The sequence below is a fragment of the Psammomys obesus genome, unplaced genomic scaffold (genome assembly GCF_907164565.1).
Source record: "Psammomys obesus unplaced genomic scaffold, mPsaObe1.curated_primary_1811, whole genome shotgun sequence".
Taxonomy (NCBI): Eukaryota; Metazoa; Chordata; class Mammalia; order Rodentia; family Muridae; genus Psammomys; species Psammomys obesus.
Window position 1 is genome coordinate 24,978,371 of NW_026585644.1, and position 27,614 is coordinate 25,005,984.

At 44.9% G+C, this 27,614-nt stretch overlaps 1 protein-coding gene across 1 annotated transcript in view; it reads right to left on the bottom strand.

Moving 5' to 3' along the window:
• Cyria (CYFIP related Rac1 interactor A) overlaps nt 1-26,995 on the bottom strand; it is a 105,683-nt gene extending 78,688 nt beyond the window's left edge. Inside the window, exon 1 of the mRNA XM_055625679.1 lies at nt 26,931-26,995. The gene's annotated coding sequence lies outside the window, so the exon portion shown is untranslated. The remainder of the gene's footprint in view (nt 1-26,930) is intronic.
• Between the last annotated feature and the right edge of the window lie 619 nt (nt 26,996-27,614).

Sequence of the window (27,614 nt, forward strand, 5' to 3'; positions counted from 1 at the left end):
GAACCAACCCAACCCAAAGGTATAGAACTTTGATACATGCTAAGAAAAAGAAACAATAGTAGGAAACTATTAAAAGTCTTTGTTTTTCATGATTACACCCTTGTTTCTTTAAGAGGAGAAAACTTCGCATGTAGAGCAAAAACACTTCAATTCCAATCTGAGCAGACATGTTGCAGGCAGCTTTTCTGGGTATTTCATGGCTGCATATGCTGTGTATTCAAAAATCAAGGATGCAACAAAGTCTCACAGTGGGACATGGGCGTGGGACATGGGCCCCAGCCAACAGAAACACCTTCTATTCTTGATACAGGTGATTCTAATTTAACTTTTGATTTTTGCATATTCATAAACATCTTACTGTCTCCAAATTGCTCAGGATCCCCACATTCAATTCTGTAAACCCATAGGTGACCCACAGTTTAAGAAACTTTGTCTAGAAATGCTGTGTTCTGCAAACACTTTGTCCATACACTTGTATGCATGCTTGGTGCCTGCATAGGCCAGGAGTGGCCATCAGATCCCTCGAATTGGAGTTGTGAGCCAATGTGGGGGCTGGGAATCTAACCTTGGTTCTCTGGAAGAGTAGCCAGTATTCATAACCACAGAAGCTTGCACCTGTATTAGGGCTCTCTAATGAAAGCATAGCAATAAGGAAACAAAATGTCAACATCCCCAAATCCTCCCTTCTTATTTACTCAAATGAGTGTTTCCAGTTTCAGGTGTAAAGAGGATTCTCACAAAGCCTTTTTGAATCTTAGTGAATAAATAGGTAGGTGAAATATATTTGCTATTCAAATGAAACAGCAGAGTTTCTACCACTGAGGGTGGGCCCAGGATAACCAGCGATTCCAGCTTCCCTCTCTCAATCAGCCCTCATTCTAGATGTCTTTGACTCCTGCAGAAATAAAAGTGGAGAGCGGAGAATGCTGGCCCAAGTACCTGGAGCGCAGGCAGTGTGTGGGGGATAAAAGCCCTCTTTCAGAAAGAAATAGTTCCCAGCCACTGCACAATCATGATTATTAGCATAACGTCTCATTGCCCATTTTGTAAAAATACTTTCTGAGTCCATCTCAGGCAAAAATTGCTGCTACTAGGTAGGAAAAAAAAATCTGTAAAATTTAAACCATGGGGCATTTGTTCAAGGCTCCTGGGTAATGATGTCCCTTGATATATAATTCATGATCGCCTTCAAGCTTGGCCTACTTCTGACAAGAGATCATATATTTTGGAGAAGTCGAGAAGGGGGAGGGAAAAAAGCCACTTTGAAATGCTTCTGCTGCATTTTTGCTGTTCAAGCAAAGCCAGATGAGATTTTGGATCACTCTTTTGTAGCATAAGGGCTTCCCTTGAAAAGCTTTTTTATTTTATTTTTTTTTCTCCTCCTTTAAATCGAAGAGGCAGCCAGACACTCAGTTTCAGTTTTATCTTCTATAACACCGGATAAAAGACGAGGCTGGATCCATCTGTTAGCACATACAGACTGCAAACTGTGTGATAGCAGGCACACCCGCACACACACGAGCACACATCTTTAAGAGGGGAAAGATCCACATTTAAAAAAAAAAATTATCAGCCATGGTACCCAATGCCAACCAGATAACAGCACTTTTATCCTTTTATGGGCAGATTCAGAAGGAAGCCAGCCTGCCTGTGCGTCTGCCACAAAGGCTCTTTCCCTGAGCTGCCACAGGAATGGAGATGCTGGGGGGATGGCTGCAGGCCAGCCCCTTCTCCCCCACACACAATGCTAGGGTTCCAGCCTCCAGAAATCACCGATGATACCCTCGTGGGTCACTACCAACCATGTCCCCGTATTTCCGGCTGGCGAAGGACAGAGAGAATCTAGGGCTCTGAGTAGTTTCCCGTTCTCTGGCACAATGGCCATTCTCCCAGGTCTGATCTTCTGGGGAGAATGAGCAGGCAGGCTTCCTGGGCTGAATTTTAGAGGCAGAGAGCAGAGCGCCATCTGGATGGTTGGCTGTTTGCTGGTTGTAAAGGCAATACAACAACTAGCAAACAGCTGGGTGGTGCTATCTCCCGAGGTGCTTTGCTCAACAATTCCTGACCCCTGGATGCATGTACTTGAGCAGGGCAGATGTGAGAGAAGCCAGGAGATTTCAGACCTGATGGCATCAGAATGGTCAGTCTCTCAGGCTCCAAGGTTGCCTTGTTAAAGTGGGCGGGGTGCAGGTGGAGAGTCTGGGAAGCACAGGGCTCTTTTGTTCCTTTAATAGTGAAATGCTGTTAATCACAGAGTTCCCCCGAATAAAGACGCTCTGTGTGTCATTAACGAGGCTTGAGCTTGAAGCGCAGGTTGGGTAGGAGATGGGGATGCAATGAGGAGACAGGTGCATGTGGTGGCAGAGGCCAGGTGGACTGCTCTCATAAGGTTTGTGTGGCTTCTCAGGGGTCATCTCAGAGCCCTGGCTCCACCTTATGGTTCTATGATGTGTCCCCCCAGTATCTCCAGCCCTGACTCAGGACATCATTCCATCCTGGTTGCTTTAGTGATCTACTCCTGAGGCAACTAGAGAAATACCACTAATATTTAGATGCCACTGTGACCCTCCTCTGGTCCAAACTTAGGAGTGATAGTCCTCCTGTCCCCCAAGAGTTCTCTGATATCTCTCTCTGCTTACTTTTTGTTCTCCGGTTCCTCAAATCTGTCATTTGGACCTTCTCTCTTCCTGGAACACATTATTTCCCCCAAATAAGAAATTCTTACACCCTTATCTAAAATGACACCTTTTGGATGAGGAATTTCATTGTTTTCCATTGTTCTTATGATAGTTTAAGAAGGAATAAATACTCCTCTATCACTTTTGCTACATCTCTCCATGGTTGATGCCCTGAGTAACCAGAAACAAGAGAACAGCCTCCCATTTCCATGGTCTCTGGTCAAAACTCTAGCCTCACCCTCGACCCCAGGTTCTTCTCCCCACAATCCTGGAAAAATGGAACCCTCTGGCAACTCTCACCTGTATGTTTTTGGTCATATGCTTTTACCTTGGTGTCAAATATTCTTTATTGAACTATACCTAAGTTCCCAAGGCTATGTATCCTTCAAGAACAAATTCAGGCCACATGGGCCATGGGCTGGACCTGGAGCACTAGAGAAAATTCCGTTCCCTTTGAACTCTCGTAATTTTACTGTGTCTCAATCCCTTTTGTTTCTGCTGTCATAGATTCTATTCACCTTATTGTTTACTGTTAGACTAGACTGTGGGCTATGACCCCCTTTGGGGGGAGTCGTATATCAGATATCCTGCATACCAGATATTTACAATATGATTAAAAACTGTAGCAGAACTGATGTTATAAAGCACCAATGAAATAATTTTGTGGTTGGGGGACACCACCACATGAGGACCTGTATTAAAAGGTCACAGCACGAGGAAGGCTGGAAACCACTGCCCTAGACTGTAAGATACAGAAGGGTGGAGGGACAACTTGTTTATCTTGTGTGCTCACGTTAGCAAGCACCCTGCCTCATACCCAGGAGGTACTTAGCATGCACATCAGCTATGAGTGAGTGGTGAGTGAGTGGGTGAGAGTCTGTGGGGAGGAACAGCTACATGAGCTGGAGTCACACTAACAGATAGAGGAGTTGCAGTGGAGAACGTGGTGAGCTCCAGGACACTAAAGGCAAAGGTCTGCTCTTGATCTTCATCTTTACCAATAGGAGACACATGTGAGTCACCATCCTTTCTACAGGGTTTTCACCTCCTTGGTCTCTAAGGAACCCACGTCTCCTATTGTCCTATAGCTAATGGCTGTTCTTCCTCAGTCTACTGGGGACAGCTCACTCCTTATCTTATTCCAAATTCTGAATGCTGCATTACCCTGGAACCTTTCCTATTTATGTGCTCCACCAGAACACCACTCTTCTGGTGGTCTTTCTTTAGTTTTAGGACGTTCAATATCATCTAAAGTTTGATGAATTTCAAATTTGTACTCCCAGCTTTGACCTGCCCTTGTTTGTCGTAACCAACAGTGTGTGTGGAATCTACATTCAGATGTTAACTCTAGCTCCTAATGGCTGGAACTACTCATCCTTCCTCCTACATCTTCATCCAGGGATGTGCTCATTTCAGCTAATAGCAATTCCAGGCATCCAGGATCTCAGGACAAACACTGAGTCATCTAGCTTACTTATTTCATGACCCATATCCAATCATTCTGAAAATTCCATACCTTGATTCTCAGTCTAGCTATAATATCCCATGGTAGTGTGCTTTTCATACAACAACCAGAACCACATTAATATTAAGATGCCTCTGGCCCAGACTCTCTAGTAGGTCCCTCTTTGCATACTGAAAGAGTCATACCCTCCTCCAAGCCTATCTGACATCACGCCCTGCTTTCCCTTTGTTTCGGGGGCTCCATTATTGTTTCCTTGCTGATACTCAAATATATCAATTATATTAACCTCCTTCCCTCCCAGAACACATTTCCTACACCCAAGGATATGGTTATGCCCCCACCTTTTCCAAATATTACTTCCTTACCTTTATGCTAATGTTATTATTACTCACATATCCATTATTCCTCTCTATTCTCCCCTATACTGGAACTCCAGTAAGCATGCTTTCCAGGCTCATCTATGTTGGTCTTGCTCACCATCACACCTTCAATGCTCAGCCAAACACAGTGTGTTTAAAAGTGTTTTGTGGACGAAGAGATGCATGATGCTTGATACCTATCTCCTGCCAGGACCAGGTCCATGATGGAACTGCATGTTCTAAGAGAGAGTACTCAGCCAGGCTGAATTTCAAAGCACACAAGCCATGATTCTCATCCCCTATCCCCACCCCCAGTGCCTGGCAGAGTGCCTGACTACCAGCAATTACTTGACCTGCATTTGATGACTGAAAGTCAAGTTCATCTCCCTGCTGGCCTGAATGTGGTCAAGGGAACATCTTAACTCTTGAGGGTCAGCCTCTTGGGACTCTCCTGCCGCTGCAGTTTATTGGGTCCTACTGCTGCTAGGCAGTGGACTCAACCTTCAGGCAAGCACAGCATCTACTTCTAAAACACAGAAGTTACAAGGCAAGTCCTAAAGTCCCTATACTAAGGTCTGCCCCTGTTGTAGATGAGCTGGGTCCCGATGAATCTGCCTTCACTGACAGATTTTTAAGACCTTCTGGAATAAAGCCTACGTCCTGGCCTCAGATGACCATTTCTCCTGTGAACTGTCCCTGTTATGTCCTCCCGGGAGCTGAAGCACACCATGTTCCAGAGGCAGCTGTCCAAGGGCTGCTGCGCTTAACTATTGCTGTCCATCAAAAGCCTCCCGACTATGTTTTCTTCCCAGATGTTTGTAAAAAGGCTTGCCATTACCAAGTTCAGAAGCATGATTAGGGGCTTTTGGGCTCTGATTAAAGTCAGGAATTAACTAGGCTCCAGAAGTAACTTCCTTGGAGGCCACACATAGATAATCACATGGAAGATGATTCAAGCATCACTGTGTGTGCCTTCTCCTACCTTTGGGGGGTCTTTAATATGGAAGAGGGTCAATTATTGCTATGGGAAATAAGAAAGTAGAGCAGAAAAACAAAGCAGGATGTGCATATTATACACACACACACACTCACAGAAACACAACTTAGCTTCTCAGAGATCAGTAGCTCATTAGGAATAGCTCATAAAGATTTATCCAGCAAAGCAGTTAGCATTAAAATAAAAAAGGATAAATTCTTATTTTTTTCACTGTAGTAGAAATCAAGAGAGAAAGAATACTTGGAGCATGATCACAGTTTTTCATCTGAAAGTCATATTTCAATCGAACTTGCAGACATTCCAGGGGAGCTGGCAGGCGAGCAGAGCTGATCCATGAGAACCAGAATTCTCTTCCCTATTGGTTGCCAGCAATTTCATAACCACAAACAAAAATTACAAATGACTTAGGTTTGGCATTTGGGAGCCTCTGAATGGGCAAACTCACCTCTTCTTGGTTTGCATATTTAACTCACAAATGTTTGTCAAGGCAAGCAAATAAATATCCCAAATGTGTGCAAAGGTGTGGTGTTTGGAACTACAGGTGTTGGCTCCAAATTGAGCATTGCCCGGAAAATGGCGCATGCTCACATAGGCCAAACGAAGAATCTTAGGAATCTAGAGAAACCAGCCAGGACTAGGAACTGATAGGGCTGGGGGACAAACAAGCTCAGGCCTCCCGGTATGGCGTAAGCAGCCCCAGAAAAATGATGAGGCTTCCTCATGGTAAATTATACTTTTTAAAATGCTCTCCATCATGGTTAACTGTACATAGAAACTTGTCTGGGTCACAAGGATGCCTAAACATATGTTGATAAACATGTGAGAGAGAGAGAGAGAGAGAGAGAGAGAGAGAGAGAGAGAGAGAGACTTCTATGAATCTTTGAATCCACAAGCAAAGTAAAGCAGAGTGGCCTCCCACAAGTGGCTGGGCCTCTTCCAATCTATTGAAGGCCTAACTAGAAGATCATGCAGAGAATATATATATATCTCTCTCCCTCTCTCTTTCTCTCTCTCTCTCTCTCTACCTTTAAACTAGGACATGGGGCAAATGCATTTAGACTTGGACTAGAACTGGAAACCACACTGAAATCTCTTGGTTCTTAGTCTTGCAGATTCAGGCCGGATACAGACCATCAGCTCTCCTGGCACTCCAGTGTGCTGACTACAGATCTCAGGACTTCTGAGCTTCTGTAACTACATGAATTAGTTACAGAAGAGCTTGCACCTCTCTTTCACTCTCACTCTATCCTATCAGTCATTATCATCTACCACCTATTGATCTATCACCTATTTAATCCATATCTCCATATTTACAACTATACCTAGATATAGATAAAATAATATACCAAGTAACAGAGAATTGTTTGTTTTGTTTTGTTTTAAGCAACGAAACTATATTGGCTACAGTCTTCCTTCCAAAAATACATGTTTTGTAAGTTTGATGTAGGTCTAAAATATTCTCTAAAGCCCAAAGTTGTCTACACCCTGGTTTTGTTATTGGTGAGCTATCTGATGACAGACAAGCATTTCAGTCATGCTCTCTCAGATATACTGCCTAAAGCAGTTTCTTTGCAAAAATTATTAAAAAGGATTTGACCCACCCGAGAGCTGAGCATACAAAGGTTCTTCTGTGTTGGTTTTCTTTCTCCTGTTCAATACACATCCTATGAGATCCTCCAGATATGGGTCCAGCTTTCTACCTCACTCATGATCTCTGATGGTTGTACTAATTCTATTCCAAATACTCCCTTTCCTACAGCTCCTTAGATTCACAACCACATTCTCCTTGGTAGGGAGAGTCTCTCTAGTTTCTTTTTCCTTCTATCTTGTACATTCTACAATTTCCCTTGAGATATTTATATGGTTCAACCTGGGCAACTTCTTTCATCTATCCAGTCATCAAATTGTCTTCCCTGAATCACTTTTAAATGCTTTTCACTCCCACCTCCATTGTTCTCATATCCTTCAGTTGTATTTATCACTGCCTAATACAATGTGGACACTGAAGTTGCCAGACAGACAGACAGACAGACAGATGATAGGGCAAAGGTTTTACTTTGCTTGAGATGCAGTAACATAGTATGCTTCAATATACATTTGTTGACTGAATGAGAAGACAAATGAAGGATTGAACTAGGCCCAGTACCACACCATAATCTCGATATAACTATACCTTCTCAGAAGCACCAGGGGTTAGACATTCATCTGTGAGGAGAAAAGAACAAGGTGTCCATAGGGAGAAGCCACCCATTGGGACACCAGGCTAAAGCAGTTCTTGTTCTGTTCCCTAACAAGCGACTGGGAAAGAGGAGGGGAGTCTATAGTGGACATCTCTTGGTCATCAAAACCCTCCTGACAATCTCCTCAAGCTATATTACAGAGGTTTTTGTCAACATAATTCCTCAGACACATCGGCCCAGGCATCTGGGGAGATAAATTTCCCCAGTACCATATAGAGGGCATCAGGTCACAGGTCACTATCCTTACAAAGACAAGAACATGTACTATGGATTGGACACACTCAGCACTAAGGATTCAAATCCTTTACCCTCCAGTTACCAGCTATGTGACCTGAGACATGTATGTACATACATGAGATCCTTTTCCGTCCTCCACAAAATGAGGACAAGTGATAATAAGATGTAATTCCCAAGACTACTATGAAGATCAAAGATGACAACGTAGGATTCTCAGCACACCATTTAACTTCAGAGCTGTGTACTGAGTGTTTCCTCACTAATGTCAGCAGAAGTTACGAACACTTGATGTGCAAATAAGGCCTCTAGTTTCTTTAATGCTAAAACACACTCACACTAGTCCCTTTTTCTCCTTTTGGAGGAGAGCCCGCCCATTTTATATTCTGTGTTTGTTTGTTTGTTTGTTTTTGTCTTGCTGCTATCCAATAATCCTGGTAAGCAAAAGACAAGATGACCGGGTGCGTTTTGAAATTTCTAGATGCTCAGGATAAAATGATTTCAACTAAATGTAGTAGAATTTCCATGGCAGCACAGAAGAATTACATTTCACTATATGGAAGGTCATGCTGTGGGTCACACCGGCCTCTCGAGATGTGAGTTAGTTAAGATTTCAGAGGGACACAGATTGATAGAGTGCCACCATCTCAGAAGCTATGAGACGGTGCTTCCAGTGTGTGGATAGCCTTAGAACGCTGAGCATTTGTCCACAGTTAACTTTCCCTGTCATCCTCTAAGTCTCATCTCCTATGATGGATCTTGGCATAACATGGTTCCTGAGTTTCACTTGGTGCTAGAGTCTGTAGACAAGCATTGCCTGACCCCGGCCAGACACAATCTAGAGGTTTGTGACAAGAAGAGATAAAGTCTCTGAATTTCTTTTGTGCCTCAAATGAGCCTCACTATAAGAAATTCCCACAAACCACTCCAAGAACTTGAGGCCCCAAACTGGAATTAACTTGAAATCTTGTCCAACCAGGAAGCCCACACCATACACATCCCCACCCCAAATTTGCAGGCTCCAAACGCCTTGCATGTGTCACTTCACTGAGTCCTCACCATACAAAAAAATAATAACAAAGCTGTCCCCATTCCAGAGAAAGGAATCTGACTGTAGCACAGTCAGATTCAGGAATATTCTCAGGTCCGGGGTGGGGGTGTGTTGGTGGGAGAAGACAAGGTAGAACTGCTACAGTAAAGAGGTAGCAAGAATCATAAGCACCCAGGACAGCCCCAAAGAAAGATGCTATAATGGTCAAACACACTATGTTGTTGCTGTCCTTGCCAAAGACATTGATCATCAAAACGCTGGAACCCTCAGTTAAGTTTACAATATTGATATTCTTTGACATGATGATGAATCCTAACATCGGGCAAAATGCTTCAGGAACTGAATTATGCTTTAATTTAAGGCCTAAGTTGATAAACACGTGTATCTTTCTACCATACAGCTGATATACATGCACTGTCAAATTTTCTAATCACAGAGAGCACAATTATCTAGTCATCTACCTGAGATGTGTTTCCCTCTAGACACCCACATCCACAGACGCTCAAATTCTTCTACAAAATGGCTATACATTTACACATAACCTACACATATGTTTTCTATTACTTTAAATCACCTCTTACAATGCCTAACACAATATAAATGCTATATAAACCACTGCCTAATGCATTGCTTAGGAAATAATGACAAAGACAAATACAAGTGCACATTTAGTAACCCCCTAGGCTTAGCAGTCACACTGATGTGGAATCAGCTGGAATGCAAGCTATTTTCAAGTGTTTTCCACTTGTGGCAAGTGGGATCTGCACACTGTGAATCTGCAGATATAGAGGAACAACTGTGTTTGCTTTTCCTAAGTCTCTAGAATACAGGAGCAGCCGTGATCTCATAGACTTATTCAGAGCAACTTGTACGTATTGACCACCTACTACTTACCAGGCAGCATGCTAACCTGGCTCCTAAGACGTAAGGGTAAACAGCACAGTGTTCTCCATCATCAAGCTTCTATATGCTAGCTATTTCCCTCAAAAACACTGACATCAGATACACACTCCATTCATCCGATGCCATCAAATGTTGTCTTACTACAGTTCACATCTTATGTGATAGGTTTACCATGAAGGGGTTAGTCCATATTATTTTCCCAACTCCAAAAGATCGCATAGCCTCACTTACTAGCTGCTGTGTGACTTGCATGTGCCACCTACTCCTTCGAGGGAGGGTATCAACTAACAGAACACCGGGTCATTTGCCTTGCTGAGCCAATGGAATGTGAGCAGCATGGAGAATGCTGTATCCTAGCAGAAGCCTCGGCAAGCTTCTCAAGCTTGTGCTGTTTTGCTCACCCTCTTCTCCTCCTCGCAGTGAGCATGACACACTCCACAAAGCATCTGGTTCCTCAGCCCAAGTCCCAGATATAAGAAGAAGTGTGGGAAGAACCTCAGAAGCCCACTCACAGCCTCTGAAAATGTGGCAAAAGAGGATACATATTGCTATCAACTACTGCAACGAGGATCTTATTTCTTACCTCAGCAACACTGACTGATACACTACATCTTTTTTTCCAACTCATTTTGTGTTTATAACCACTATAATGGATCAGATAAGAGAACTAAGTCCACTCTATGAGAAAGGTCCCTAAGAACGAGAGTCTGTAGGTAAAGCCCAATAGAAAGTAACTGAAACTGGAATGATCTAAAAGCAGGATAAACAAACCCATGAACATTGTATTAGCTAAGTACAATGACAAGACTGCCCTACCTATATGAAAGTAAAAACCTATACAGACTTCAGATATTTAGAACTCCAGAAAACCATAAAGGTTTCATTGGTCTCTGGGACGTTTCCTAGTACCAGAAGTGATCTAGCAAGACAACAACAGGCATGCAACTAAAGACACACAAATAAAAGTACACGATGGGCCAACTCCTTGGCTCTCACTCCCAATGCTGAATAGTGTCATGTGGTCACACTGATAGGAGGGAAGTATCTCTGAAAGGGGTGTTGGTCCTCTGTGGCCCTGGGACATCTCCTTGAGCTCAGGATGGGGAGTGGTCTAAGACTCCTCTACAAAAATTCCCAGAATGCCCACCACATGCCTGGAATGAGAATGAAGAATTCTAACAGAGGGTGTGTGATTTCAGGAGGACATAAAGAGCATTGACTTCCCAGCCTCCTCAAGGAGGTACGTATTCAGGACAGAAGCGTGCAGGCTCTGACTGCAGTGACTGACACAATGTTCTTGTTCCTGTTATTGCTTCAAAACTTACTGTTCTTTTTTTTCTTTCCTTCCTTCCTTTATTCTCCTTTCCCTTTTATTTTCGATTAAGAAAAAAAACGTAGTCAACAGGGTGGGTGAGTCAGCTTGATCATCAGTTTAGACACACTTCACCCTGGCTCCCTGTTTCCCAACCTCGCCTGCGGGCAGACAGGAAAGGCATTCTGCAGCAGTTCAGCCCTCTGCTAGCAAGCTTGGCTCTCAACAGCTATTTCTGGGGGAACTGGCACCTTGCATGTGGTTTCCCACCACAATTCACATCTCTGGGTTCCAATGCTAACCCAGACTAGGCTCAATTTTGACACCACCCTCCCCCTCTGCCCACAGATGAGGTTTCCATGCAGAACCAGGCCTGCCTCCTCTAAGCATCCCTCCCACCCCCATTACTCCAATAGCAAGTAAAGAAAATAATCACCTCCTGGTAGTCAGCTAAGTGTGCCCATGTGTACGTTATTAAAGCATTACATTCAACTACAGAGACCGAAGACTAATATAAATCAGGAAAAGTAGTTCTGAAGGCTGGAACAAAGCCCGAACAGGTAGCTGGAGGCATACCAAGAGGAGCAAAGTTGACACAAATTGAGTTCCGAACAAATGTTAAGACTTCATCTCAACCCAGGCATCACATGGCGAACAGAGGTCCCTGACAGCATGTGACTCACATACTGCAATTTTCGCAGAACTTTTCAGTCTGTGTCAAAGCTTGCTTGTTACTGTAAAATACCCTCCCGAGGGAGGAAAGCCGGACAGAGATCAACCCCACTGGAGCATGAGGAGGGGAAAGGCCAAGAGACATCGTTGGCTGACATGGAATTAACTTTGCAGTCTTTAATATCAGGTACCCAAAGTGTTTTCTTGTGGTTGTTGCTGTTTTTAACACCTTGACTTCAACAATTCATAATGTGCACTTGAATCAGACAACTTTTTGCAAGTGTTAGGGCCCAAAAGAGTTCACTCGCCCTAGGCCAGGCCTTATGCAACCTACCCAGGCTTCTTCTATATCTATTTTATTTTTAATTTGTGTATGTATGTGTGTGTCTGTGTGTGTATGTATGTGTGTGTCTGTGTAGGGAGAAGGTATGTGTAACTGTCTGCAGGTGCGAGTAGAGAACACTGGATCCCTGGATCTGGAGCAATAGGCAATTGTGAGCCACAGTTTGCTGACAAACAAACTCTGGATCCTCTGCAAGAACAGTGTATGCTTTTAACCCCCGAGCCATCTCTCCAGCTTCCCACCCAGGCTCCCTAAGGTGCATGGGCAATCGGTTCATCTCTCAAAAACAGCTATTTAACTAAAAATAAAGACAAAGCTTTGCGGTTTCCCTTTATATTATATTTAAGCAAATCTTCTACCTGCAACTTATCAGTTAAAAAGGAATTACCTTCTCGCTAATGTGCATGTGTGAATACCATTTTACACTCTGGGTGAATACACACTGTTTTAATTTGAACCTGAAGTGTACCCCACATATGCTCATGTTTCAAAGGCTTGGTCCCCTGCAGATGGTACCACTTGGGGAGGTCAGGGAAACTGTGAAAGCTGTGGCCTATTTGGAGAAGACGGTTCACTCGGGACAAGTCCTGGGTGTATGAACAGCCTCCTCCATGTGCTCTGACTGCCACCAGGAACTGAGCTGCTGTGCTGTACCTTCCTCTATGATGGACTGAAACCCTCTGAAACAGGAGCCAAAAGAAACTTTTCCTCACCTGTCTCTGTCCCAGCAATATAATAACTGATACACAAACATGTATGTTCATACACATGTATATACACACACACTTTGGCTGAAATCCCAAGCTCATCATTCCCTTGTATAAACACCCAATGGCCTCCGCAGAACTTCAAGGTGTCCTCTCTCTTTAGTTTCCATCCATTGCCATCTTCTAACGCGCTTACATTGGCACAAGTTGCTATGGGCATCTTTCTGCCTTAAGGATGAAGGTTTTGGATTGGGAGGCACAGGAAGGTGGAACAGGCAGTATAGAGGTCCCTACCCTCCTGGTGCTCTTCATGGCCCTCTTCTCTCTCCTTAAGCTCAACTGCAGTTCTCAGTGTTGCTTCCCACCCAAAAATAAACGCAAGCCTCTTAGATACTAGTGCTCTGCTCTGGCAGAATAAGGATCTCCTAGTCAGACAAGGTTCTTTTCTTTCCGAGTCAACCCAATGGTGAGTGGAAATCCTGGATGAAATCCCAACACACTTTAAGGTTTCTGGAGAGCTTTCTCAGTCCAGCCCTGCGGTCACATTTTAAAAACACCAGTCCCCAGCTGTGAATCCCTGTGGGCTCTTCCTCATCCTCAGGACTCCAGTTAACAGTCTCCCCTCTACTACTTTCACTTCCAGATTTTTCTGGCACCTCATTCATTCTACAGCAATCCTGCCCGATGGCTTTTTAGCAGAAATCTAGCCAAGTGGGGTGTGGAGCCAGCACGCCACCAAAACTCTCATTCGAAGCATCTTTAACTTTGGCTTTGAAAAAGGAAAGCAGATGTATTCACAAAAGCTGAACTCTCTCCCTGCTCCAGGCCTCATGGGCTGTGCTAGAGATGTGATTACAAACCAGCCCATGCTTGCCCTCTGGGCGCACAGTCTAGTGTCAGACATACCAGTGAGCCAGAGACAGCAAATATGAAGTCTATGTTTTCAGTCAGAGGGAGTCAGGAGGTTCTAAAATCCAGGCTAGCTGGCAACCTCACCACCTGAAGCATACCACGGTCACTCAGCTGTGGTTAGCATCAGGCCAGGAACACCGAGTCCCTGCTTTGTTATTTCATGATACTCAACATGGACAACGGTTTCCCATGACTACCCATATGAGGTTCATTTTCTTACTTCCTTCAGGTCTTCACACAGTCCCCACCTTCTGGTGAGGCCTTCCCTGACCATCTTGCTCAAAATAGTGTCTACATTTCCTCCCAGCCAAGCCTCACCCTCCACACCAGTGGTTCTCAACCTGTGGGTTTTGACCCCTTTGGGGGGGCAGGACCTCTTTCATGGGGGTCGCATAACAGATACCCTACATATCAGATTACATTATGATTCACAATGGTAGCAAAATTACAGCTATGAAGTAGCAACAAAAGCAATTCTGTGGTTGAGAGTCACAACATGAGGAACTGTATTAAAGAGTCTACATTACGAAGGATGAGAACCATCGCCTTATACTCATATAGGTGAAGCCAGGGAGTTTTTATCTGTCTGGGTTACTGCTTAACCCCCAGAAAAGTACCTGATTATGGATACTCAATGAATATCCATTAAACAGATGAATGGATGAATCTGGTGGGGAACAGGAAAGGTTTTCAGAAGGAAGGTCTATTAGAATCCCTAAGGATCAATTAGAACCCCTAAGGATCCGTTGAGGTAAAGACAAGTACCGAGAAAAGAGGAGACAACTTGTTTGTGATTTGGGGAAAATAATATTCCATCTTTTTCTTCTTGCAGTATGAGGCTAATACAAAATAAATTCAAGACTATAATGAGCCATAAAACTGAAAAAGAAAAAAGAAAAAAAAAAAAGGATTTTCCAACAGTAAGAAATAACTAATGCCAACCACAGCGTGGGCTGATGCAACATGGGAAAAGCCAAAAGGAAGCGTGTCTTTCTCCACAACCAAAGGCCTAAGTTTTAACCACAGAAAGAAACTGGGGAAGCCCAGTACAGTGGGACCTAAAGAGTCACCAGGAGCTGATCCCGGGCTTTAATAAGAGAGCCTGGAATCCAGGCCAGGGCAAAATACCAAATAGTCTCTGACCTGTGGTCTGTGAATGGCTGCTGCATAAAGCCGGCCAAGCCCTTCTTATGGGATCTGCCTCTGGGCGGCTCAGTGCAACCCTCTGTCTAAGCCTCTCTCTGTATATAATAAGCACCCAGCATCTTCTCCCACTACTTGACACATGTGAAAGTTTCCAGAGCAGCAAAGCAGCGTCTGGCACTTTGGAAGCACATGGCAAACAGAAGATACTATTTGCATGGAATTTACATACATTGAGGTAGGGGGGAACCATGAAACTCCATTTGGGAAAAAGGCAAAGACATCAATCTGGGGTTGTATTTTTCTGAAGCCTAACGGACTAGTCATGGACAGAAAATGGGATTTTCTTCCGTTGCCAAAAAAAAAAAAAAAAAAAAAGTGACCTAGAACCATAATGAATTGTGTGGTATGGGAATTCAGATAATGTTCAGAGACAGACAGTACCCCAGTCGTGCTCCCCACTTTGCGTCTTTTGTCTTTATGCAATTTCAGGAAAAAAAAAAGCATTCTTAGTCTCTGTTGTGATTCTTAAGGGAGAAATAAAGAAGTGTCTTGAAGTATCTGTTGCTTGAGAAGTGTATACACAAGGCTCCCAGCAAGATTAACTAATACGCAATAACAGCTAAATGTTTGCTGAGAAACATAACTCATTTTAGTTAGTACAACAGAGGATTTAAGAATTCTTTGAAAACTTAGGGGACAAGTTGGGTTGTGGTGACATAAAAATTTTTGGTTAGAAAAAAAAATCACCTGTATATACCACATAACAGTGAGCACACTGGAGCTGTCGCAGTTTATACGGGCGATTCAAACCAGCTGCTGAATTTGAGGTATAACAGATAAATTAAATTTGCAAAACCCACTAACTTACTAGTAGATTACAGTAAGTACAGTATGGGAACAGAAGGGAGAAGGAGGGGAGGGAAGAAGAGGGAAGGGCTAAAATGGGGAGCAAGCAGGGACTATGTATATAATGTTGGTCTATTCCCATTCATCCCCACATTCACATTACATTCAGAGGGAACCCCAATGCCCACCCTGCACAAAGAGGCTCTCTGCAAGAATAACCTCAGGCTAGATCTGCCTCCCCCCCCCATCCCAAGAGCCTCTGGTACTGGCATGCAGGGCCAGGTCTGTCTCCCAGTCCAGCTTTACGAGACACCTTATCAAACACTCTCTTTAGACGTCAAAGGGCCGAGGCTCAGAGAGGAAAGCAGACTTCACCAAGGCCAGGCCAGATGCTGCAGAACCAGGGTCAGGACCCAAGATCAACAGCCACACAAGCCTTTCTTGGCCTACAGCCTCTCACTAATGACCACCAGCTCGGTAAGCAGAACTGGGTAGCTAGGGGTTATCCTTGCTTCTATCCCCTCTCTTTCACAGCTCATCCCAGACTCTGTTACCTCTCCTACCTCAGCTGGCTTGACCTGTGAGAACATGCAGGAGGCAAAGACAGAGCAAGACCTAGCTCCACAGGGTGGAGACAAGTCAACCGTTTCTCCTCTGGTACCTCTCTTCTTCTTTCTTTCCCACTTCCACCAAAGATTTACGTTAAGGAAAATGGAATACATGCTAAGTCCCCTCTTCTTTTAAAACCTATATTCAAGTTTTTCTTTTTAGAGCCATACTCAAATGCTTTGGCTATTTTAAAACTACGCTGAGAATGAATTCAAGGGTCTGTCTCTGAAGCAGAACAATTAGAAACTTCTCCCAGGAGGCATGATTTACTTTCATTCTGCCACTTAGTTTCAGCTTTGCCTTTTTCTGTGGTCACTGGTGCCTAAAAAGTCCCAGAAGGTCCCCCAGCTTCAGCTACAGGAGCACTTGAGAAGCCAATTTCTTTCATGTATCACACAAAAGCAAGAGTTGTCCTGAGCCAAAGCCATGTCTATAAAACCTGGGAGGGCCCTGCCTGAAGCAACACTGCCCTAGATCTGAAAGAACATACAAATGTCCCCAACATGTACACTCCACACACACCCCACTATGCACTCCTATGCTCATAGCCAGCACACACAAAGCACATCCATGCAATACATCCATACTCTTACCACACACCTAATAGCTTGCACACACTCACAGCATGCAGTAAAAACAACACACTGTCTCACACAGACCATGCAAATTACACACATACACTCACAAACAAGAAGCACACACATTACAGTACACATATATTCATTCTGCACATTTGACTACACTCAAACATACACTGGACAAACACTTGCACTTCTCCCACATATACCACATTATATAAACACTGGAGGTATGGTGAGAGTGCTCACTGGGTTGAGGCTCATGCTGGTGAGCCTAATGGCCTATCTGATCCCTGGAACCTATGTGGTGAAGGGAGAGAATCAACTGCCACAGGTTTCCCTCAACTCCATCACCCACGTGTCATAGCAAGCACACACACATACACAGAGAGAGTAAGAGAGAGAGAGAAAGAGAAATAAAGTCCAATACTCTAGAATTGTACTCTGAGGTGGGCCTTATTTATAGTTTCCATGAGACGCCAACAGTCTGCACCTGTCAAAGACATGTAAGACCCCAGACCCAATTGTCATTTCTTCACCTTGTAAACTACCTGCTATGTTAAAATCCTTGATCCTGTCACAGTTCCTGTTAAGGGAGAATATCCTCCAGATGATCAGGAGAGGTCCCCAAAGAATGTAGAGTTACAACTTGTCACACCTAACAGATCCTGGAATAAGGCTCAACTTTCAACAGGGCAAAGCCAGAATTATTACACACAATAACCATAAATTCAAAAGGCAAAAAGGGGAGAAAGACAAAGAAAAGCAGGATAAGGAAGAAAGCATATACTCAAAAGTCAAAGAAAGAAAGTGAAGAGGAGAGGAGCTGTTTGGGCATTGCTAACACAATTTCTTTGCTTAAATGTCTGCATTTCAGTACCTGGTCCACACAAAGGAGCAGACTATAGAAGTGGACTCTGTATCCCTCCATTTTCCTGAGCACACCAGCCCAGGTCTCTGCTCCCCAAGAGGGAAATGTTCCAGCCCTCTTTGACACCACAATGTTCAGTGTGTTCACTGAACATTATAGAGAGTCATGCAGTCACTGACAATGGTCACATCGGGGCTGTGGTTGCTATCTTCTTGGTCCATCAAACAGCAAGCCCTTGATGATACTGTCTCTAGGAATGACAGTGGAGGTTCTGGAGACAAACTGCATCAGAAACACAGCAACTAACAGCATGGAAAGATCACTGTTAAGAGAAAAGTGAAGGAAAGTTCCAGAAGAAAAAGAGAATACAGGAGGACTTCTTGGATCCTTCTGAGTATGCATGGGCTGAATGGAGGCCATGGGAGGAAGCCACCAGCAGGCAGTTAGTACACCCCCCTTCTCTTATTCCTGTCCTTCAGGGCCCTGGCATCCACACCCAGGCTCAAGGAAAGATAAAGAGCATTTACTTAAACCTGATTCCTAGGAGGCAGAGAAAGGAAGTAACAAGTCCAAGGTCACTCAGTAAGTCAAAAGCAAGCCCAAACTGAGAGCCAAGACCTTCTCACGCTCAGCTTGGGGCTTTTCACTTCCCCATGCTCCCTCTTCGAGCCTGGTTCCTCCTCACAAAGCTAAAATGATGAGTCAGACTGAAAAAGTCCCTTCTATCTTCCCCTAATGCCACACTTGGTTAAAAAAACAAAACAAGACAACAACATTCCAACTCATTTTTACTTCTAAGAAAGTTCTGTTAGGAAAGCTGCTTCGTTCTTTTGAAACTTTTGGAAGCCATATTTAAACAAATTGCTGTTACTGTTTTATTCTTTATATGTTCACATAATACACTCTAAATAAAGCGAAAAAGTATGAAAATGGCCATTGATACTTTTGGTTCGAATGGAATGAACTGTGTAACCATTCCATCTGTTCTAGTTTGCTTTCTATTGCTGTGATAAAAACCAAGACCTAAAGTAACCATGGAAGCTACCTGCTATAGTATGCTGTGTCACAATCATAGCCCAACATTAAGGGAAGTCAGGGGCAGGAACTCAAGGCAAGGACCTGGAGTCAAGAACCGAAACCGAATCTATGGAGGAACACTGCTTATGGGATTGTTCAGCTTGCTCCCTTACACCACCCACCACCTGCCCAGGGTTGGGGAAAGGGGCACCGCCCACAGGGAAATAGGCCTTCCCACATCAATCATGAACCCCAAAAAAGCCCTACAGATTTGCCTACCCTGACAATTTGATGGAGGCATTTTCTCAACTGACATTTCCTATTCCTGAATGACCCTCTTCCCACATGACACTAGCCTGTGTCATGATGCCAATAACCTAACCAGTGCACCATTCTCTCTCCAGAGGTGGAACATGTGGCTCTGTTTTCCTAACCCTAGGGATACTGTGAGGTCCTGTAGGCATTTTGTAATAAAAGTCTATCCGTCCTCAGTGATCCACTTTTCTCAGACCAGATGTGCCTGTAAATTCAGGGTTCTCCATACTTCAGAAAGGAACAAAACACATAACTATCTATTATGTGCACCCCCAGGAGGGTCTGAAGCACTCATCTCTTTGCTGAAAAACTCATTCATCCCGAGTGAGACAAATAAGTGTTATAAATAGGCTCACACAAAATAGGGCTAGCTTTTTACTTCTAAAGGAATGATGGAACCATAATTCTACCTACAGGGCTTTTTAGATTTTTGAACTCTACAATAAGAGGCTGTATATATGTCAGAAAATTGCTTTTGACCCTATTTATTACTTGTGAAGGTATTCATGAGCTCAGGAATGAAATCTCAATACACCAGAAAAAAAAAAAAATGAAGGAAATGAGCAAGGGTACTGATAACAGACAAGCACAGATTGATGCTCAGTTTTCCTTGTTAGGATCCAGCACCACTACACCAATGTTGTTTTGTGTGTGCTATGGAACCAAGGCTCATGGGCAAGAGATGGGAGCCTATAGGATGGGGCTTTTCTGGGGATGTTCAGCGACAGGGGGAAGTTTGTGGCAGTTCATACCAGAACACCAAACAGCCAAAATTTTCAAACAGATTCTAGTCAAAGCCCAAGCAAAAAGTAAACCCGATAAACATTTAATCCACATAGCTCTCATGAGACATAAACTCCATCAACTGCCACTCACAAACTGGAAAACTTCATAAACTTAAGGAATTTGACCAAGGGAAATGGCAAGATTTCAACTTATATCTGTTTGCTTCAAAGAAGCTCAAAGACTCCCAGGTACATGTCATTACTCTGGATTTCAGAATAGTAGAATCTGTCTGACTGTCTCTCTCAATATGTATATTAAGATATATATATATATATATCACTCTCCCTCTCCCTTCCTTTCCCTCTTCCCTTTTCCTCTCCTTCTCCCTGTTTCTTCTCTTTTTCATCTTCACTCCTTTCTCCTCTGCCTCTCTACTATTCTAATATCTCCTATTCATCCACCCATCCATCCATCTATCCATCCATCCATCCATCCATCCATCCATCCATCCATCTCCTGCTCAAACTAGGACAAAGGAAGACACCAGAGGTGTTCGTGCACAACTGACTCGGTCATTCTGTAAGCTGAGAACATAGTTATATTGTATTCCCAGGGCTGCCAGCTGTCCCAGGGAAGAGTATAAAAAATACATTACACAGCACCTGCCTCAACTGGGAGGGACCCACCACTCAGCAAGGCTGAGTTCAGGCTCAGCTCATTATTATCAGATCACATCCCCTGACAAAGTAGGCTGAGCAAAGGACACCCTGGAAGACATCAGTCAGTCACAGGGACATATTTAAAACACAGGCTTGATTTGATTTGGTTTATTACAATTTTAAAGCAAGGAAGTGTCTCTGATGAACACGAAATTGCTTCCTTTCGGAAATAAGTATTTTATCAGGGAACTTGCTTATAAGTGCCACATTCCTCATGTATGTGTGCCTCTTATTTACAGTGTGGGGAACGAAGAGAAAATGACTCTGAAAGGCATTTTATGCAGGAGCAGACACCATCTAGGCATCCTCCTCATGAGGGAACAGGATGGAAGCTCCTGTAGATACCTCTGATGTCAGTTTCCCCAGGCACAAGGGAGGGTTGATGTCTGTTGCACATGCTCTCCAGAACTTTGTCCCAGATGGTGATCATATGCTGGGTACTATCTTGCTGACAAGATCTTCTGTTGTTCCACAAATGCTGCTGCCCACAGAGCACCAGGGGCAGCAGAAGACTCAAAATTAAAATACAATTAAATTGAAAAAGAGACAACTCATCAAAGCCCAGGCATGAGTGAGTGAATGGATGGTGTGGACATAAGGTTCATGGTGCTTCCTGACTCTCCACAGCACGCTGCCTCTCCAAATTAGCTGACTTGGATTTAGCTGCTAAACTTCTCCTGCATGGACCAAGACCTAGTTGCCAATGGCCTTGAGAGAACGTGAAGACTCCAGGTTAAGAATATTGTTCAATATGCCTCATGTGCATTTTAATTTAGTTAAAAAGGTGAGACAAGGGCCCCCACCAAAAGGGGGGAGGGTTTTAAGGACATTAATTCAAAGAAGAAGACAACTGTAGGTGTTAAGTACCTATGAGACCATCCCCCTTCTCCATTCGCCTTAATGAAAGTTATGGACTATGGTATTAGGTCTGCTCCACTCCTGTGACCTTCCTTGGTTTTCTGCTCTCATCAGCTTTGGCTTTCAATCATTTGGGAGGGTGCTCAATCAGAAAATGGCTCCCTTCCTGGGAGGAAGCAGGGTTTCCCTGGCCTCTAAAAGGATTCCCTGGAAGTACTCCTGACTCTCGCCTGTCCCAGCTCTCTCTCAACAAGCTGGCTCACTAAAGCTGCCAGAACTCCCTTCCTCACTGGCCACTGAATAAAATGAACTGAAGAGGCTTGAAGGGCATCAGACTACATGTGGAAAAGTCCTTTCAAGCCATCACATCCATCCAGTTTTATACACAGGGAAGCAGAAGCCAAGAGGCTTGCTCTTCCCTTATCCCCAGAAGTCAGGCTGGGTGTTGAGAGTTGAGCACAGCTGTTATTCGTGGGCACATACTTTTATGTTCCAGCATTCAAGGGGAAACTGAGGTGCCCTGAGACGACGCCTAAATGGGAGAAGAGAATGGGCTCTGTTGCATCATTTTTCTTCTTCCTCTAGCTAGCTGTATTATGACTCTGGGCATGTGTAGGCAAGTGCTTCCTCCTTTGCTTCCCATTTGGAGTGAGTGCTACCTGAGGGCAGGGATGATACCACATTGATCTGTATGCTCTCAACCTAGCGCAGGCAAAGGACGAGAACCCACATAGTATGCATTTGTTCTATGAATGAATAATCCCATTTTTATGCTTGATCCATCATAAAAGTGCAATTAAACTCTTTGGGGGCACTCTATTTCCCAGTTTCATTTTAAAAATCTAATTATCTATGCCACACAGAATTTTTATTAGAAAGTGAAGTCATTAAATAAGCAGACACCAGACTCAGACCCTGAGATAATTGCAAATAGAAACGCATCTGTCTGCTGTGCTCAGCTGGACCTGATAAGCACACTGCTGGGAAACTTGGTTCCCGTCTTCAGCACTTGGGGCAGTAGAGTTCCTAAGGCTTCCTTCCACCTTACCTAAGGAAGGCCAGGTAACAGCGCTCAAACCAGTTCTCACTCTCCTTTTCCTAGACAAGAGCTGCACTGACCGATCAAATCCACATCACCTTTGCCTCTGTAAAGCTCCCTGCCCCCATGCCTGCCTGCCATCAACCATTCGAACTCCGTCTGTCGTATCTCCCGTCTCAATATCTACAACCCAGGGAGACACTTGTGATGTTTTCCGTTCATGTGTTCAAAGATAAAATCCTGGGCTGCCCAATAATTTGGGTTATTTTAATGACAAACCAGCAATCCATTCTTGTGCTAACAAAACCACTTCAAATTTCATCAACGGTTCTTTCTTAACTAATACCTGTCAAAGTCCCCTTCTATTCATTACTTGTAAAAAGAAATCCGCAGCCAGTTGCAAAAAGGCCTTGTTAATGCTGCACTGGGAGAAAAACCCTAATAAATTCTCTGAGTATTTACTATGCGTCTGGGTTACTACAGCACTGACCAATTCTACCCTTACTAAAACTACACTCGTTTTCACCAAACACACTTGTTTTAGGTCACTGACAGACCAGCCAAGGAAATGACAAGACTGTAAGCCATGGCACAAAGAGTTAGCAGGACCTAGTTTTAAATTCTGGCCCTGCCACTTTCTAGCTGAAGTGATTTTACCTCCCTGCCCCCATTTCTTTAAATGCAGAATAGAGACAAGCTAATGTATGCACATATATATTCTCGATTCAAAAACAAGTAAGGGGGCAGCTAAACAGGTCCAGGATTTTTTTTAAGCAAACATTTATTTTACAGAGTTTTCATAGATAAAATGCATTCCTGAAACTCTGGAAGCATGTTTCCATTTCAAAAAGTGTTAGAGACTGGCACTTGTACAGGTGGTGGGGAACATGGCTTGTCTGGTAAGAGATAACCAGAAGATTAAATAGCAATGCTAGGAGTCTGACTGTGGGCAATTTTTAACCTTCCTAGATAATGAATGGATCTCCAAGGGCCAGAATTCATCCAGAAAGCCCTATCCTGGGACTCTAAGAAGACTCAGAGGCCCAGTAACAAGAGAACTCTTTTCTAATCAATAAAACGAAATAACAGCAAGTCTATTGTGAGATTGGCACCATGCCAGACCCTATAAATACGTAAGACCATTTAATCCACAAGAAGACAAGTGCACATATTAGAGTTTTACTGACACTAGAATGGAAGATCAGTGAGGTCAGGTAGACTTCCAGGACCACACAACCAGAACCTACCAACACAGAGCTCAAATTCATGTGTGATTACAACATCCTCTCTCTTTCCAGTCACCATAAGACCCCATCTTGGAATTCCTTAGACAGTATTTTTAACCACGATGAAGTAGGAACCAGAGGCTATTATGAACAAATCAAAACTCACAGAGGCAGGCAGGGCAGGCTCGAGGCAGGCAGGGCAGGCTCCTTGCCATGAGTTCACCAGAACTGAAGGGAGGGCTCTCTTCAGTAATCACCCTAAATAAAGGCTAAATGAGGCCCCTCTAAGACAACAGTAGTAGGATAGCTGTACAGCAGCCACAAAGGCCACGCTATCTAAATCACCTATCCCTTTGTCAAAACACTTCTATTTCTAGGGCTACCTTTTCAACCAGACCACATTGCTTAACAATGACAGTCATGTCTCCATGATCCATGCACTGTATTTGGTACATAAATATAAAGTGTATAAATGAAGGTATGTATTCCATGAACACTCCACAACAGAACTTGAGAAAATGCCACTAGCCAGACAGATTGTGAGTTAAAGTCCTTACTTTTTCAACTTGCCAATACTGGCTCAGGCATCTTTAACCTTACATCTCCCAACATAACTTACAGCATTAAAGGTCTTTCAGCCTTCCAACCATTCAAAACACACCTAATAGGCTAACCTTTCCCATCCTAAAAGAAGAAGCAACACCCAATAGGAAAGATAAAGATGCTGTCAAGTCTATTTAAAGACAGAATACAGTCCATGTGAATGAACTGACATCCTGAGTCAACAGCTGACAGAGAGACTGTTGATGCCCTTGTCGTTTCATGATGCCCTAATACAACAAGCCTGGAGCATTGCTGTACAAAGGGGGGACAGAGAGAATGCAAGGAAGAGTAAAATAACCAGGAAGGAAGGAGCAGCCTCACTGCAGAGTGTCACTGACAGGGGACAGTGGGTGATATGGCTGGGGGTTAGCTCTCTGGGAACTCCTCACTCAGGACTGCCTCTGTGTCCCTGACTCATCCGGTTGCATCTAGGCCCTGGGAGCATAAGCAAAAGCAAACTGAATTTTTCTCAGCTCTGAGTAAAAACAGGAAGTCACAAGTGGCTTCACTCTGCTCTCAACTTGGGTCCCTAGCACTTGGGGTTCAGGATGCCCAAAGGGCATGGAAAGCAGCTTGCATCCCCAGGGTCAGGGCTGGAACCTGTTCTAGTTAACTTCCTGATGCACAGGTCTTCTAGGAGCAGACCAGAGAGCACAGGAGGACAGGAGGCAGGGAGCCTGCCCCCCATATCAGTTCCATGATTTCCCTTCATTGATCAAATCTTCAGGCTGACTGCATGCTCACATCAGCTGCAGCCCATGGGAAACAATTCACTTCCTCTGAGTTTAGTTGCATCATCTGCAAAGTGGAGTGTGGGGGTCGCCCCTCCCCCAGAACATTATACTGAACATAAAAACACCCCAGTGTGCTATCATAAGTGTTTGGCACCCCTAGAAGTGCGCTAGCAACTATGTACCCCACCTGAGATGTTACTGTCCCCTCCCCAAAGCCAAGAGCAAGAAGGAGCAATCATGGTAGGTACATCCCACTGCTTTTCATTCAGTCTTCTTTCCTCACAGGAGCTTGGGGCCTGGAGGAGGTGAATTCTGCCAACCCCCAGCCTGGGCCCAGTGCCCATGTTTATGACTGTTTATTTCAGAGCAAGTAGAAAGAAGAAATTAGAGCCATAAAAGACAGGACAACAGACCAATAAAAACCAGCTCCCAGAAGAGTCAGGGGGAGGAAGAGGCAAAATTGTCACCATAGCAACACAAGACAGTCAGAAACAGGCAGGAAAAACAGCCCTTGGTCTGCCTCCTCTCTTCACTTGAAGTCTTCAAACCCCTCTACCAGCGTTGTGAAATTCAGTCCAACTGGGAACAATCCTAACAGGCTGGTCTTCCCAAGCTGAGGCCTGGCCAGGAACCACCCACCTCTTGTTACTGAGCACAGGTCCTAGCCCTGCATGGTCCTAGCCCAGCTTTCCATGCCCTGGGGACTCAACCCGGTGCAGATAGCCTGGGCCAACCTGGAAGATGAGGTGACTGGTGAGAGTAGGGAAAGTTTCTAACAGGGACACCATGAAGCTTCAGGATCTCTATAACCAGGCACGGAGAAGAAGAAATCATAGCCAGAATACTATCGGTACTGGACCCTTCCTCTCCGATGATGGCTGATAGAATTCTGGGGATCTTCACAGGGATAGAGGGGTTAGGACGGGGTGAGAGCTTTAGCAGATTTAAATAGCCAAGGCTCTAGACCTTGACTCTGGTGACACAGGCCAGGAAGTTTAACAGCTTGGAGAAGGAATCGGGCACAGGCTGGCACATTTTGACAAGAGGTGTTCTTGTCAGTCCCGAGGCTGGCAAGCAAGACAGGTGTGTCTACCAAAAAGCATGGCTTGGCCTGAGACCAATGCCTCGGGAAGTGGGTCAAATTGTTCCCGAAGCTCCAGCTTGGAAACGTCTCCTCCTGCTGGACTCTAGTTAGGAGTTCTGGCTGAGGGGGAGTGAACGCGGCGGAGGCGAGGTCCTAGGCACAGCCGTTTGCCCGCTGGCTAAGCACCTCTGTGGCAGGTGGCAGCAGAGGGGTGCAGGTGTGCAGGGGCCGGCGCGGGATTCATCCACGCCTTGGGGCTGCAGAAAGGTGGGGGGCGGAGGCGGGGCCTTCGCAGGGGAACCCTGAGGGGGAACGTTGGGGGTCTCTGAAAAACAGCTTTGGAGATGAAGGTTCGGGGAGGGGCAGGGGTGGGAATGGTCGAGGGGTGAAGGGAGTCGTCTGGAAAAGGAATAAAATCAGGAGAGAGTCTCGGAGAGAAGGAGCAATGGACGAACAGACCTCTGGCTCGGGAACCAAGAAGAACGGTTCAAGACCGGGTCGAGGAGCTAGCTGCTTCCCTCCCTCGCCCAGGGCTGCAGGGCGTCGCGGGCCAGGCGAGGAGGGCCTCGGTCGCCCCGCTCCACTATGTCCCGCGCCTGGGAGGCCCCCACGCCTCCGCGGAGCCTTTTTCGGCGCCTCCCCGCCCCTGCTCCCTGCCGCGCCCCAGCCGGGTCCACCGCGCTCACCAGAGTCGCTCCTGCTGTCGCTGCCTAGCTCTTGCTCGGCCGCCTGCTCCGCTGCTGAAGAAGCCTCTCCCGCGGCAGCCGCAACCCGAGAGTCGGCTTCCAGCCCCGCCCCGCCCCGCCCTCGCCCCGCCCCACGGCCCGCTCCGCCCTGGCCCGGGAATCCCACCCCGCTGTCACCCGCGGGCCGGGTTCTCTTCGTCTATAGGCACTAGGAGCTGCACCCAAGAGTTAAGCATCTTACCTCCCAGTTCATGGTAACACTGCCCTCCCTCGGCTGGGCCACTTGCCTTGTTATTCACTAGGAGGTCTGAATTCCTCCGTATCTACCTCCCCACTTCAAACAAATAAACAAACAAACAACCCCAAAGACACAATTCCCACAGGCCACTAACATACACCCACACTGACGCTAGTGTCCAAACCAGATCACCTCAAAATCCTAGCCCCTGCTTTCAAGTTACTTTGGATTGTGGACCCTGCTTGTTTTCACAACCTCCCTTAAGGGCCGCAGTTATTGGATGGGTTCCCCTAAAACGCCTTCCCAAATGGTTAGCCCATGAAATGCAGCGTTTCTTCTAAACAGTAAGTCCAAATTTCTCCGAGGTAGAAAGAAAGTAGCTTAAACTGTCATTGTCACAGATGGACTGTTTGAGAACATCTGCCGTGGAGGCTTTGTGCATTAGA